The sequence below is a fragment of the Microtus oregoni genome, unplaced genomic scaffold (genome assembly GCF_018167655.1).
Source record: "Microtus oregoni isolate MIOR12 unplaced genomic scaffold, Mior012 000019F_ref0000042, whole genome shotgun sequence".
In the NCBI taxonomy this organism is placed as follows: Eukaryota; Metazoa; Chordata; class Mammalia; order Rodentia; family Cricetidae; genus Microtus; species Microtus oregoni.
Window position 1 is genome coordinate 24,461,888 of NW_024543078.1, and position 14,704 is coordinate 24,476,591.

Sequence of the window (14,704 nt, forward strand, 5' to 3'; positions counted from 1 at the left end):
ATGAGCCTAATCATTTCTTCGCTTAGCACAAGAGCCTATCAGAGGAAATGAGGGAAGACTTCCTACGAGGGCTTGCATTTGCTTCTGGGGTTGGAGTTAATCTCTCCTTTCAAAGCCTTCTCCATGTGTTAAGGTCAGTATTTACAGTGAGCTTAGCTTGACCAGCAGGATGATTGTGGTGCCACACCCCTGGGCAGGGACCAGTGGTGCATCATGATCCATGAGTGTTTCTGGTATCTGACTGGTAATAAAAGGGTATTGGCAACAGCAACCTCCAAACTCTTGCTATCATTTGTTTTTCATGGGCCTTTGAAAAAAAAAAAAAACTTTTTCCTTGAAACCTGGATTGCTATAGAACCGGGGCTAACACCCTCATTTATAGTAGTTAAAAGTGTCACAGTAGCCATGTCCGCTCCATCTAACACTATTGAGTGAGTGAAGCTTGCAATAGAATTAAATACGTGGACTCCAAGGGTGGGAGTCCACACCTGGAGCACACAATGCCCTGGAGAGGTTTTCACTCCATGACTGCAGCTTCAGTGCACATCTCATAGTTCTGGCAGCTCCAGTACCCTATGATCTTCATTTCATATCCTCACACATTGCCCTTGGGGGGGGCGCCTTATTGCAAGGACATCAACTCTGCCACATAGCATAGCCTCAGCAGCTCTCTGGAGCCATAGTGAAAGACCATGGGTCCTCTCAATTCATCTATGCTTGTAAAACTTCCATTATGTGGATACTGTAGTCAGTTTCTGCTGCCAGCTCAGTATAGAGCCTAGCTTCTGTGGATCACAATTGCACAGCTTTCCCGTTGTACAGTAGTAGCATCAAGTGTGCCTTTAAGGACACTGATAATTAACAGCTGCTTTTTAACGTTGCCTTGCCTATAAAGTTAAGCTGACACTCCCTCACCAAACTGCACACTTCTTGCTCCTTGTAGACCTAGATCAAAACAAAAGTAGTAACCACATCACAATTTGACTACTATCCTGTCTTGAAATTTCTATTTCTTCCACCAAAATAATTACTCCTGTACTCCTGTATTCATCTTCATTAAAGTTTTTTTTTTTTTTTTTTTTTTTTTTTTTTTTTTGGTTTTTCAAGACAGGGTTTCTCTGTGGTTTTGGAGCCTGTCCTGAAACGAGCTCTTGTAGACCAGGCTGTATGACCTTGGCAGAATGCATTTTACAGAGAGAGTGGTCAAGATAGCACACAAATGGCATTTAGCGCCCCCCCCCCCCTTTTGTTTTTTGAGACAGGGTTTCTTTGTAGCTTTGGTTGGAGCCTGTCCTAGAACTAGCTCTTATAGACCAGGCTGGCCTCAAATTCACAGAAATCCACCTGTCTGTGCCACCATAGTGCTGGGGTTAAAGGCATGTGCCACCACCGCCCAGCTATATGGCCTTTAGCCCAATTTAAGTTGGAGTCCTTGATCTCTGAACCTTGATAAGCTGGGTCTCCACTGTCTGTTTCTTTTAACTTTTTGGTCTTCTAAACTCTAATCAGAATGGGCCATTAAGTAATGCAGACCATGGGAAGCCAGCTCCCAGGTCTGCTCCAGAAAGAGAAAACCTCAAAGTAGCAGGACTTAGAAAAAAATTCTTATCTGAAGCTTGCTACACTTCTCTATCTGAGGGGAAAATAAACAAGCACAGTTCCTGCTGCTAACCTAAGAAAAAGGGAACAAGCACATGTTTTTCTGATGGTAGCCTTTTTTACTTCAATTTAAATAATTACTTTCTTGACGATCTTCTTACATACATACACCTCTCTCAATTATTTCTTACAAAATCCTGTATCTGCCCCTGTTTGGCTGCCATATAAAGCTGACTTGTGGGGACCCAGCCTTCAGTCAGCACCAAGGTAAATAAGAAAATTCACAAATGCATTGAAGGTTAAGCTAAAGGTTAGACTTCCATCTGGGGGTTAAAAAGGAAACACAACTGCTTTCTCATAGTAACTTTCTCTTCAACTTAAAATGATCCTCTGGAAAAAAAAATCTTGCTCTCTCCTCTCTGCCCCGCTGATGCTGCCCTTTCATCACTGCTCCTTCACTCTCTGCCTGGCCACTCCTCTGCTGCCTCTGCTCTTCTCACAGCCAAACTCAGGATCACAATGACTGGCTAGTGAGCAACCATGGCTTTGCACATAGTTCTAAGTTGATGAGGGTTCCCAGACACTGAACAGTTGGCTGAACTTAAGATTGGGAGTATGTGCAAACTCTGATCTTGAGTCAATAAAACAACACCTGGGAAAATGACCTCATGAAATGCAGATCAAAGCAACTCTGAGAGTCTATCTTTCACCTGTATGAATGGCCAAATTCAAAAACACAGCTTATGCAGAAGAGGACATGGGTAAATGGAACACTCCTCCATTGCTACTGGGAGTGCACACTGATACAGTTGCTTTGAAACTCAGTATGGCAATTTCTCTGAAAATTAGGAAACAACCCCAGCATTACCACTTTTGGTTATATACTCAAAGGAGGCTCAATTATACCATAATGACATGTGCTCAGATATGTCCATAGCAGCACTATTTGTAATAGCCAGAAATTGGAAACAATCTAAATGTCCCTCAACTGACGAATGAATAAAGAAGGTATGGTCCATTTACACAATGGAGTATTACACAGAGGAAAAAAATAATGACATCTTGAAATTCACAAGCCAATGGATGGATCTAGAAAACAGCTTGAGTGAGTTAACCCAGACCAAAAAGTCAAATATAATATGTACTCACTCATAAAGGACTTTTAGACATAAAAACCAGCCTACAGTTCACAATCCCAGAGAACCTAGACAACTAAGATGACCCTAAAAAGAAATATATGGATCTAATCTACATGGGAAGTAGAAAAGACAAGACCTTATGAATAAATTGGGAGTATGGGAGAGGGTAGAAAGGGAGGGAACAGAATGGGAGGAAAGCAGAGAAAAATATATAGCTCAATAAAAACAAAAAATATGAAGTTTAGGCTTGGGGTCTTATAGTGTGCTTGGCTAGCATGTTCATGGCCTTTGGTGGGATCCTCCAGCAGTCCTTGCATACCAAGCAAAAATAAGAAAACTTTAAATTTGCATAAGCTAATTCAATGGAAAAGAAGTACAAGCTTTAATAACACAAAAGTGCTCGCCACATAGTAAGTTATTTAAGAATTGGAGAGAGAGAATGGAAAGCAGCACTTAGTTTGTACAGAAAAAGTAATTCCCAATATTTATTATGAGTTGACCCAAATTTTTTGCTTTCAAAAATTTCCGAACCAGTGTCTGCATTAAGTTGTGTAATATAACTTGAAGATACCCTGATATTGCTAATGGTTAATACTATGATACTATTAATACTAATAATGAATACTGAAGTAAGAACTAAGAAAAGTAATTGCCCAACCCATAAAATACACCAGCAACTCTAGAAGAAACAAAGTGTGAGGAACATGGTAAAAGTAAATAAATAGCAATGTGATCAAAATCTATTAAAAATTTCATGCAATGTAAGTGACCTAACATTCCAGTTAAGATTCAGAGGTTGTATGGATTTCAAAAATTACCTACACATATCATTTAATGACAAGGATATGTTTTGCCACATGCATAGATCCCCGAGTTTCTTAGTTACTATTCCTTTACTCTTAAGAGACACCACATTATTTAGGACTGAGTACTTCAAAGTCTCTCTCTCACTGTGAACAGTATTCAGCTGTGGGCCTCTGTCTTAATTCCTGTCTACTGCCAGGAGTGACTCTGATGTGGGTTGAGAGAGAAACTGATATCTGGGCGTAGCAGTATGTCATTAGGAATCATTTTATTGCTTTAACAGAAAAATAGTAATCAGTTTCCTTGTAGGACCATGACTTACCTAGTCTAAGGATTTTGGACACTGATGTGGGAGTGTCATATATCAATCTGTTGATTTCATTGGTTATGCAATAAAGAAACTGCTTGGCCCTCATAGGTTAAAACATAGGTGGGAGGAGTAAACAGAACAGAAGGCTGGGAAAAAGAAGCTGAGTCAGAGAGTTGCCATGATTCTCCCACTCCAGGCAGACGCAGGTTAAGATCATTCCTGGTAAGCCAGCTCGTGGGCTACACAGATTATAAGAAATGGGCTAGTCCAGGTGCGAGAGTTAGCCGAGAAAAGGCTAGATATAATGGGCCAAGCGGTGTTTAAAAGAATACAGTTTTCCGTGTAATTATTTTGGGGCATAAGCTAGAGCTAGCCATGTGGCCGGCCGGATGCCGGGGACGCAGCCCTGCCACTCCTATTTCAACAGGACACTTTAGCAGTGTCAGATATAGGCTCCATCTCATAGAGTGGGCCTTAAATCCAGTCAAATAATGATTGGTTACTCCCATCTGTGCCACGGATGTACCAGAATATCTAACAATCACGTCATTGTAGGTCATGGGGTTTGTAGCTGGGTGATAATGATAATCATCTGTAACATGTGGGCCTGCTTGTTGGGCCCTGCATGGTTCCCACAGCTGGTAAGCCCCAAAGAAATTTCACAGTGGTCTCCATAAGTTATAAACTGATTGGTCCATTAGCTTAGGCTTCTTATTAACTCGTTATAACTTATATTAACCCATTATTCTTATCTATGTTAACCATATGGCTCCGTACCTTTTTCAGCATGGTAGGTCACGTCTTCCTTCTTCCATGTCTGGACAGGAGTGCAGGAGGAATGGGCTTCCTTCTTCCCAGAATTATCCTGTTCTCTCTGACCCGCCTCTACTTTCTGTCTGGTTGTCCTGCCTAACCTTCCTGCTGGCTACTGTCCAATCAGTGTTTATTTAAAACACAGTTGACAGAATTCATAATTGTCTGGCACCAATCATCTTTCTTCTCCAGTAGTGTGCAGAGTACCTCCCAGTACTATGCATATTAATCAGTAGGGGTGGCCCCAATAGTTAGGCATCAGCTTAATTTCTCCATGTTCAAGGACATAGGTAAGGGTTCTCTTCAACAATAGAGCCTTACCACAATTGCCTTTTCAATAGCCTGTGATGTTTTCTAGGGTTTTTTTTTTGGGGGGGGGGGGCTTTGGCCAATGTACATATGTAACCCATTCCTAACACTGGAGGTTTTACATGGTAGAAAGAGATTTCTAGTTGGGGCATTGTCTCTCCAGATATTCAGTGACTTTATTTAGGTTCCTTTCATATATGCATATATTTTGGGAAGCTTCTACAGTTATAAGTTTCCATATGGTTTTTCAAGTGGACTTTAGTGTGATTTGTCCCTCCCCATATTCCCCTTCTTCTGTCCTTCCTCCTCCCTATTTAATTCTAGTCTAGTTTGCCTTTTTCCCTCTAAACATTATATTCTAGTTTCCTTTCCTTGAGAGATCTCTTGTCTCCATTCCCTTACTTTATATACAACTTCTGTTGTTACTGGGATTGTAGAACACATTTTGAAAACTAATATCCAACATCTACATATAAAAGAAAACATATAATATTTGTCTTTTGGAATCTGAGTTACCTTACTCAGGATGATTTTTAATAGCTCCAATTATTTACTGAAGAATTTCATAAATTTGCTTTCTATAGCACCTGAATAAAATTCCATTGTGTGAATATACTATTATTTCATTATCCATTCATCAAACATATAGGCTGTTTCCACTTTCTGACTATTATGAGTAGTTCAGCAATGGACATGGATAAGCAAATATCTCTGTAGTAGGATGTAGAGTCTTTTGGATATATACCCAAGAGTGGTATAGCTAGATCTTTAGGAAGATCAACTCACAGCTTCCTGGGGAATTGCCATACTAATTTCCATAGTGGCTGTATCACTTTGCACTCCAAACATCAATGAGTAAGTATTTCTCTTTTCCTATATCCTCACCACTATGTGTTGTTGATTGATCTTGGTCATTAGGGATGGGGTAGATAAAATTTCAAAGTAGTTTTAGTTTTCACTTCCCGGATGGCTAGGGACATTCAACATTTAGCCTTTTTAGAAATTAGATAGATATGGATTTCTTTTAATTTTTCTTTATGTAGCCATCTAGTTTGGCAAACATCATCTATGTAAGTACTGTCTTTTCTCTAGTGCATATTTTTTTTTCATTTTCGGTAAAAATCAAGAATTTGTAAGCGTGTGTTTAGGTGGACTTTTCTGGTCCATTGGTCAGTTCTGTCCTACCAATTGGCTCCCAAATAACCACACATACTTATTACTAATTATAAATGCTCAGCCAATAGCTTAGGCTTGTCACTAACAATGATGATATCTTATTTGTACAAATAAAACTTGCCTGAAGAGCCATTACCTATCCATGGAGGTCTGGAGGTCTGTGCAGACAGACAGGAAGTGACATGGATGGGCAGAGAGAGGAAGTGATAAAGAGAACTCAGTCTCTTTTCGATTGGGAATTTAAGAGGTAAGGTGTGGCTGTGGCTTGCCCCTTCATGTCTCAGCATTTTCCCCAATATCTTCCCTCTAGGCTTTTATTATCAAGACCTATTAGAACTTGTGATACATATTGGTGACCAACTTAAAGGCAGACATTCACCAAAAAAGCTGCTTGCCCGTAGTTTTATAGCCACTGGCACAAGTCAGAGCTGCGAGTGGTGCTCTTGCCAGAGCTGTACACAGGGATCCTGCCCCACCCAGCTTGTTTTTTTTTTTTTCCTTTTTCCCCAAACCTCTGAATGAGTTTGGGATTTTCCTGTTGTAGCCTCTTTGAAACAGCCTCCAGCTGCCACCCAAACTCCAGGAGCACCCGGGCTTCAAATGCCCCAGAACTTATCTGCCTTGGACCAGCTGGCTCTGGCTTCAGGCAGCCTCCTGCCACGTGTGCTTTGGCTGCACAGTCCCCCTGTGCATTTTTCAAACAGCCAGTTCTCTCTCTCATCCCCCACCCCCTCTCTCTCGTGTGTGTGTGTGTGTGTGTGTGTGTGTGTGTGTGTGTGTCTCCACACCATGAGTTCTGGAATTTCCTTTCATGCCCTCTTCTCAGGCTGCCACTCACAGCTCGTGGTTACACACTAGCAATTGCAGCTGTCCACTGCAGTCAAGATCTTCACTGCCTGTGTTCTCCACTCACATGTGCTGTGCCTCAGCATTCACTCACTTGTTGGCAGATTTGGTAAGACAACTGGGATTTCTTTTTTCTTCTTTCTTTCTTTCTTTCTTTCTTTCTTTCTTTCTTTTTCCTTTAATTTTTGAGACAGGGTTTCTCTGTAGCTTTGGAGCCTGTCCTGGAACTAACTCTTATAGACCAGGTTGGACTCAAACTCATAGACATCCTCTAGCCTCTGCCTCCCGAGTGCTGGGGTTAAAGGCGTGCGCCACCACTGCCTGGCAACAATTGGGATTTCTTAAAGGGAGGAATTAATTAAAAGAGAGTTTTTTTCCCACATTAAAAAATGAGAAACACTATTTCTGTGGAAGGATTTAGGTCTCTGTATGGTAATACACTAGACAGCTTGAAAATGGAACAATAAAATGAAAGGATAACTAATTTGGATGGGACTTATGTAATGTTAATTATCAACATTATCAGTTTTATCATTTCTGTTTTTTCACTTAAAAAAGTTGGTTAATATGAGTGTTAAGAAACAAGTTTTAGAAAAACCTAAAACAGACAATAGATATATTCAGATCCAGAGAGAGGAATTTAATATAAAACCAATTTCAGCCTTACATTATAATGTTAGAAAGGAACAACATAAAGTTTTCAAACAATCAACTTTAATTTATCCAGTTACCTTAGAGGAACTACCCAATAACAGATATCTCTAAGGCTGTGCAGGAGTTAAATGGACTCCTGTGGAAAAGTTAAATTTAAGGAGAATCAAGGAAGTGATACTTTCATGTGGCATGAATTCACCTTTTGTGAAGAAGATGTTAAACTCATGGTCAACTTGTAATAGAATTATCTCTAGAGACTGGAGAGACTTGGTTAAAGTGGTCTTGGAGTCTGTTGCTCAATTACAATGGATGACTTGGTTGAAAGAAGAGGCTAAGGACATTGAATAACAAACTAGGCCTAGAGGTATGAAACTCTCCAGAGACTAATTTGGAGAGGGATATTATGCGATATACAAAGGCAATCTCTATATGATGGCTACATCCTAGATTTATGCCACACAGCAGCTTTGAATGCTTGGGACAGAACAGGAGAAGTAGGAAAGAAAATTAAATCATTTACTATGGCTATACAGGGCCCAAAGAAAGACTTTGCAGATTTCTTACAAAGACTGACTTCAGTAGTAAATATAATAATACCAGATTTGGAAGCTAGATGGATAATTGAAACTCTGGCTTTTGAAAATGGTAATTCTCAATGCAAAAGAGCAATTAGTCTGTTAAAGGTAAGATTAGCACTGTTGGAGGAATGATCTGAGATACAATCGATATTCAATCTCATGACCATGATGGTGCATGGATAGGACAGGTGATTTTTAAAGAAAAATCAAAACATTAGGTGTTTCAATTGTGGCAAGCATGTTCACCTAAAAATAGACTGTAAGCGTGGCATTCTTAGAAACTATGTTTTTCTCAGAATAATTCAAACAGAACACCCCCCTCTTCTGGATTATGCAGAAGGTATGGCAAATGCAGGCATTGGATCAATGAGCATTGGTCAACAAGGGACAGTCAAGGTAATGATTTGCCATTGGCAAACTCCTTGAGGGGCCTCTTGCAGGTCCCCATGCCAAATTTGGTTCAGTCATTTCCTGCAACTGTGGAAGAAGTTCCTTCCCAGAGCAATTAAAGAACCTAATGCCTATAATAAGAAAACATAATGCTCTGAATGATAGAAAATCTATAGAGGAGAAAACAAAAATTCAGGGAAAACCATAAAGCAAATATTTTAGAAAACTTCTATAAATGAACAAAGACCAAAATTAAAAATACAAATTAATGGTCCTGTCATTGAAGCATTGTAGACACAGGTGCAGATGAAAAGATAATGACCTCTTCAGGAGGTATATATTCAGCTTTTATGGATTGGAACATTGTCTCAAGTAAAACAGAGTGCAAGATGGGTTGAATGTATAGGGCTAGAAGGTCAGAGAGGAAATTTAAGCAATATGTGGTAACATAGCAATGAACTTATGGGTACGTGATTTGTTACAGCAATGGAATACTCACATTAACATTCCTTCAATCTCAGAAACAAACCATACATTAACATATGTTTTTGGGAAAAATATTAGAAAGTATTATAAAGAACAGTCACTGACCATTCAGTTTGTACAAGAACAGGTCATAACAGCTGCTGATATTTCAAAGGCACCAACAGCACACTTTTAAAATGGTTGACAGACAAACATGTATGGGTTGTGCAATGGCCTGTAACAACAGAAAATGCAGGCTTTAGAAGAGCTTGCATAGGAGCTATAACATGTTTAGCATACTGAAGAATCAACCAACCTTTGGAATTCTTCTGTATTTGTTACTAAAAAGAAATCTGGAAAATGGATAATGGTAAGAAAAATTAAGAGCTGTTAATAAGTTGTTTCAGCCAATGGACTATACAGTCTGGCATTCCTTTACCTTCTCTATTGCCTAAATGATGGCCTCTTTTAGTTATTGATTTAAAAGTTTGTTTCTTCACTATATCTTTACAAGTAAAAGAGAAAAAATTGCCTTCACTTCCATAATTCTCAGCCCTGTAAGAGATATCAATGGAAAATTCTCTCACAGGGAATATTAAATAGCCCTGCCCTGTGCTAATATTTTGTAAGTCAGGTAACCAGGCCATATGTTAAATTGGAGAAGGGGTTTTTCTTCTATTTCCAAAGAAGAAAAAAAAAAGCTATGAATATCATCAAATTTGATAAAGATTTGATTTGAACAAGAGACACCCCTTGATGAGAAGAGGTAATATTTAATCAAACTGCATGACTGGTCAATCGAAACTAACTTTAAATCTAACAAGTGAATTTCATTTGATCAGATACAACTTCAGGGAGGATTTTATTTTTGTCTATTCAGGAGAATAAAGATATCTAGCTAAGGGGGCTGGAGAGATGGCTCAGAGGTTAAGAGCATTGCCTGCTCTTCCAAAGGTCCTGAGTTCAATTCCCAGCAACCACATGGCGGCTCACAGCCATCTGTAATGGGGTCTGGTGCCCTCTTCTGGCCTTCAGGCAAATACACAGAAAGAATATTGTATACATAATTAAAAAAAAAAGATATCTAGCTAAGGAATTCAAAGACCATGGGACAAATGAGACTCTGAGGGAAAAAAAAAGACAATAATTCAGGAAAAAAATGTCCCATTTGGTATATCACATTTCCAACAGATAAAATGATAAATCTTCCCAAGTATTTGTTTCTGCTATTCTCTACAAATATATAATGCAAATAGTCTTTCTGTAGTCCCAGTCTAATTAAAAATTAAAGTTGGCTTTGGAATTTGACTGTGGTTCTCTCCTTCTCAAGCATGTTTGTTAAAGTATAATCCAAAATCTCTGTCTTCATGTCAGAAAAGCCACCTGATAAAAGAACTATTTTGTTGTCACTAATCTCCTAATCCTTTGGTTCTATTTTGAGTCTTTGGGGGTTATCTTTAACCTCCTTGAGATCCGTTGCAGATGACATTTAAAATGTTTAAGTTTTCTGCATTGAACCAGACTATGCTTAACAGCGACATTTGAAGTCCACAAAAGGAGGAAGAATAATGATTCCACCAGAACTATGATAACATTACCAAGCTGAAAACAGCACCTAAATACTGACTTTGTACTAAGAACTGTTCAGGCAATTTTGAGGTGACTAGTTGAGATGATCTAGTCTCACAGACTACTCTAACCAGGACTTGAGACCAGTCCTGCACTTTCCCATTACAAGAGACTGGACAACTGGAAACAAACAATACAACAACCTCTCCCAGGACTTGAGAACTCAAATTTTTTGTTTCAGGATTACCTAAAGATATGGTAACCCCAAGACAGCAGAAAGTAAATTTAATAATATAATGGCCGCATTCCCAAGAGGTGGGGAGAGTGGTTTTTGGTTGTTCAGTGGGTTATGCATATTTGTAATGTTTAGGGGGATTGGTTATAAGTTGTTATTAGTTATGGTCAGGAAGAAAGTTGTATAAAGTAGATTAGATTCAGATTTATTGTTTTGAAATAAAAGGGATACAAATATGATAGAAATAAGGATAGATTATTGAATCTACTTGAAATAAGGAGGGGTATAGAAATAGGATTAAAAAGTAGTTTATTGAATCTACTTTTAAATCAAAAAAAACTCTACTGGTTTTAAATATTTTACTTTGTCTTGGATTTTTTTTGTTTATTGATACGAAGTTGGGATTATTTTTGTTAGAACATACTGTACATATATTTCTAATCTTGTTCAAGGTATGGTACTTATGCAAGGTACCATGTTAACAATGTAATGCAAATTTCTACCCCTTGAAAGTTATTATTACCAACTATATAGGATAATAAGGAAATGCAGGTTAGCAATTAGTCATCTATTACAATTGAAGTTGTAGTCATATTAGATTTGTTTTCAAGGTCAGAGAGATCTACAGAATATGACATTTAAGATGTTTCAATAACATAGATTCTTTTCTTTTTTATGACAATGAGGCATGCCTGCTCCTGGCAGCACTATTCTAGTTCAGAGAAGATGATGGGAGTCAAAGAAATTCCACATGGAGTTTACATTTTTTGTGACAAAGTTTAGCCACTGGGTAAGAAAGTGCTCTTGCGTCGATGGCTGAGAGTATGCTGTGCAAATTGGGCAAGAAGGACAGCAAAGGAAAACTTTCCACCTTTTAGTGTCTTCTTCAACTTCTTTCTTAAAGTTTTTTTTATAAGTCTTTCATTTTCTTGATTAAAGCTAACTCATGGGTTTTGTTTGTTTGTTTTGTTTTGAGGCTGTTGTGAAAGGTACCATTTCTTTGATTTCTTTCTCACTATTTTTGTCACTTGTTTCAAGGAAGGCTACTGATTTTGTGTGTTAATTTTGTGTTCTGCTACTTTGCTGAAAGAGTTTATCAGTTGTAGGACTTCCACAGTACATTGATTTACATACATTGAGCTATCCCCTAGTCTCTGCAATGAAGCCAACTTGATCTTTTCGGCATGTTCTTGGATTCAGTTTGTAAGAATCTTATAGAGATTTTTTTTGTCTGTGTTCATAAGAGACATTTACCTATAATTTTCTTTTTTATTTTTTTTCTTGTTTGATATTTGTTTTTGTTTAGGTATCAGAGTAACAGTGGCTTTGTAAAAATATTAGGAAGTTTTCCTCCAATTTCTATTTTGTGAAATAACTTAAGGAGGATTGGCCTTACTTTTCCTTTGAAAATCTGGTAGAATTCTGCACTGAAACCAAGTGGGCTTTTTTTTGGTTGGGTTTTCAGCTTCTGTTTCCCTAGGGGTTGTAGTTGTAGGTGTGCTTAAATTGTTTCTTTGATCTTGATTTTATATTCCATGTGTATCATCCATTTCTTTGGTGTTTTCCAGTTTAGTGGAATATAGATTTTTAAAGTATGTTCTTACAGTTCTCCAAATTTCCTCAGCGTTTGTTGTTTATGTCCCCTTTTAATCTTTTATTAACTTGAATATTCCCTCTCCATCTTTTAGTTAATTTGATTAAGTGTTTGTCAATATTCATTTTCTCAAGGAGCCAACTCTTCATTTCAATGCTTCTTTGTATTGTTTTTTTTTGTTGTTGTTGTTTATTAGTTTGTTTCTACTTCATTGATTTCCACCCTGAGTTTGATTATTTTTTTCTCATCTACTCTTTTTTGGTATTAATTCTCCTTATTGCTCTGGAGATTTCAAGGTATATTGTTATGTTATTAATATGAAATCTCACAAGATATTTTTTCTTTTTTTTTTTTAAAGATTTATTTATTTATTAAGTATACAGTGTTCTGTCTGTATGCATTCCTGCAGGCCAGAAGAGGGCACCAGATCTCATTACAGATGGCTGTGAGCCACCATGTGGTTGCTGGGAATTGAACTCAGGACCTTTGGAAGAGCAGGCAGTGCTCTTAACCACTGAGCCATCTCTCCAGCTATTTTTTCTTTTTTAATGTATGCATTTAGTACTAAGAACTTGCCTCTTAAAACTGCTTTCTTTGTGTCTTATAGGTTTGGATATGATATGTTTCCATTTTAATTCAATCATAAAAGATTTTAATTTCTTTTTTCCCATTGACTCAAGTAACCACAACTGATGTGTAAGCCTACTGTGATAATATATAACTAACCATTAGAGACATTGTTGCTTTAACTCCAATAAGTTTTGGTAAAGAAAAACAAATAAGGTATGATGTATGTAAGATATTAGTTCCAGAGGATAAGAGTGGAAAGAAAATAACCCAAATAAGACAACTAGCACTCTATCAGTGGAGAAAATGTAATAGAAATGGAAATAATAAAGGAGATAGAGCAGTTCTAGCTAAAATTCACTTTTGAGAACGAAAACAGAAAGAGATAAATAAATCTCAACACCCAGGAGGCTATGACAGGGCCCACCTACGTTCTTTGAAAAAGCCTGTTCAAAAATAAATAAATAAAAATGTAAAGACAGAGGGATGTGGGGGGAAAGAGAATAGGGCAAGCTAAGCTAGTTCACTTAACTGAAATTAGATATTTAAAAAGAGAACTATGATAATGAAGGAAAGAGAGTGGGTGGGAATGCTAAGTCTATATGAGGTCCCTTGCTTAGGTAAAACTTCTGGGTTTCTCTCTGTGTAGTACACTCCAATCTTTGGCACTTCATGGAACAATGGTTTTAACAACTACAATAACAAAAACAAAATTCTCTTGAGTTGGAAGTATTTTTCAGGGCAATTCTCAGAATATAGTCCTGTCTTAGTTGCTTTTCTATTTTTGTGAAGACACCAAGACCAAGGCAACATATAGAAGACAGAGTTTGCTAGAGGTTCACTTTACAGATTCAGAGTTAGTACATGACTTATCACGGCAGGAAACCATGGCACTGGTACAGTAGGTAAGAGCTTATTTATTGAGACAATAACCATGATGCAGAGAGAGGGGTGAGGAAGAGAGGGAAGGAGGGAGAGAGAGAAAGAGAGAGAGACAGACAGAGACACACAGAGAGAGACAGAGAGAAAGAGAGGATGTACAAACTGGGGATAGTATGGGCTTTTGAAACCTCAAAGCCCTCCCCCCAATGATGGATATTATCTAACAAGAATACACTGATCTTTCTAGACAGTTTTGCCAACTGAGGACCAAATATTCAAATATACAAGCATAGGAGGCTATTCTCATTCAAACCACCACAACCTCTGTGATGGATTTAGTTGTCAACTGGACACATTAAAGAGTCACTTGAGAACAGTGTCCAAATGAGGAATGGTGTTGCTTTGTAGACATGCCTGGGGGTATTTGTCTTAACTTTGTTGATGTTGGAAGTCCCACCCCACTGTGGGTGGCACCATTCACCAGGCAGGTCGTCCTGAAGTATTAAGAGTGCCGAAATCAAGCCAAACATAACCATGCAAGTTAGCCTGTATGTATTCATTTATCTCAGGTTTTGAATGTAGATGTGAGGTGACCAGTTGTTGGAAAGTTTTGCCTCAGTGTTCTCTAAATAACGAATTACACACTGCAGTTGTAAGTTGAAATAAACCCTTTTCTCCCCTCAGTTCTTTTTGTCAGGGAATTTTATCACAGCAACAGAAACAAAACAAGAATAAGTTCCAGGATTTTTTCACTGGATTCTCAGAATGAGTGAC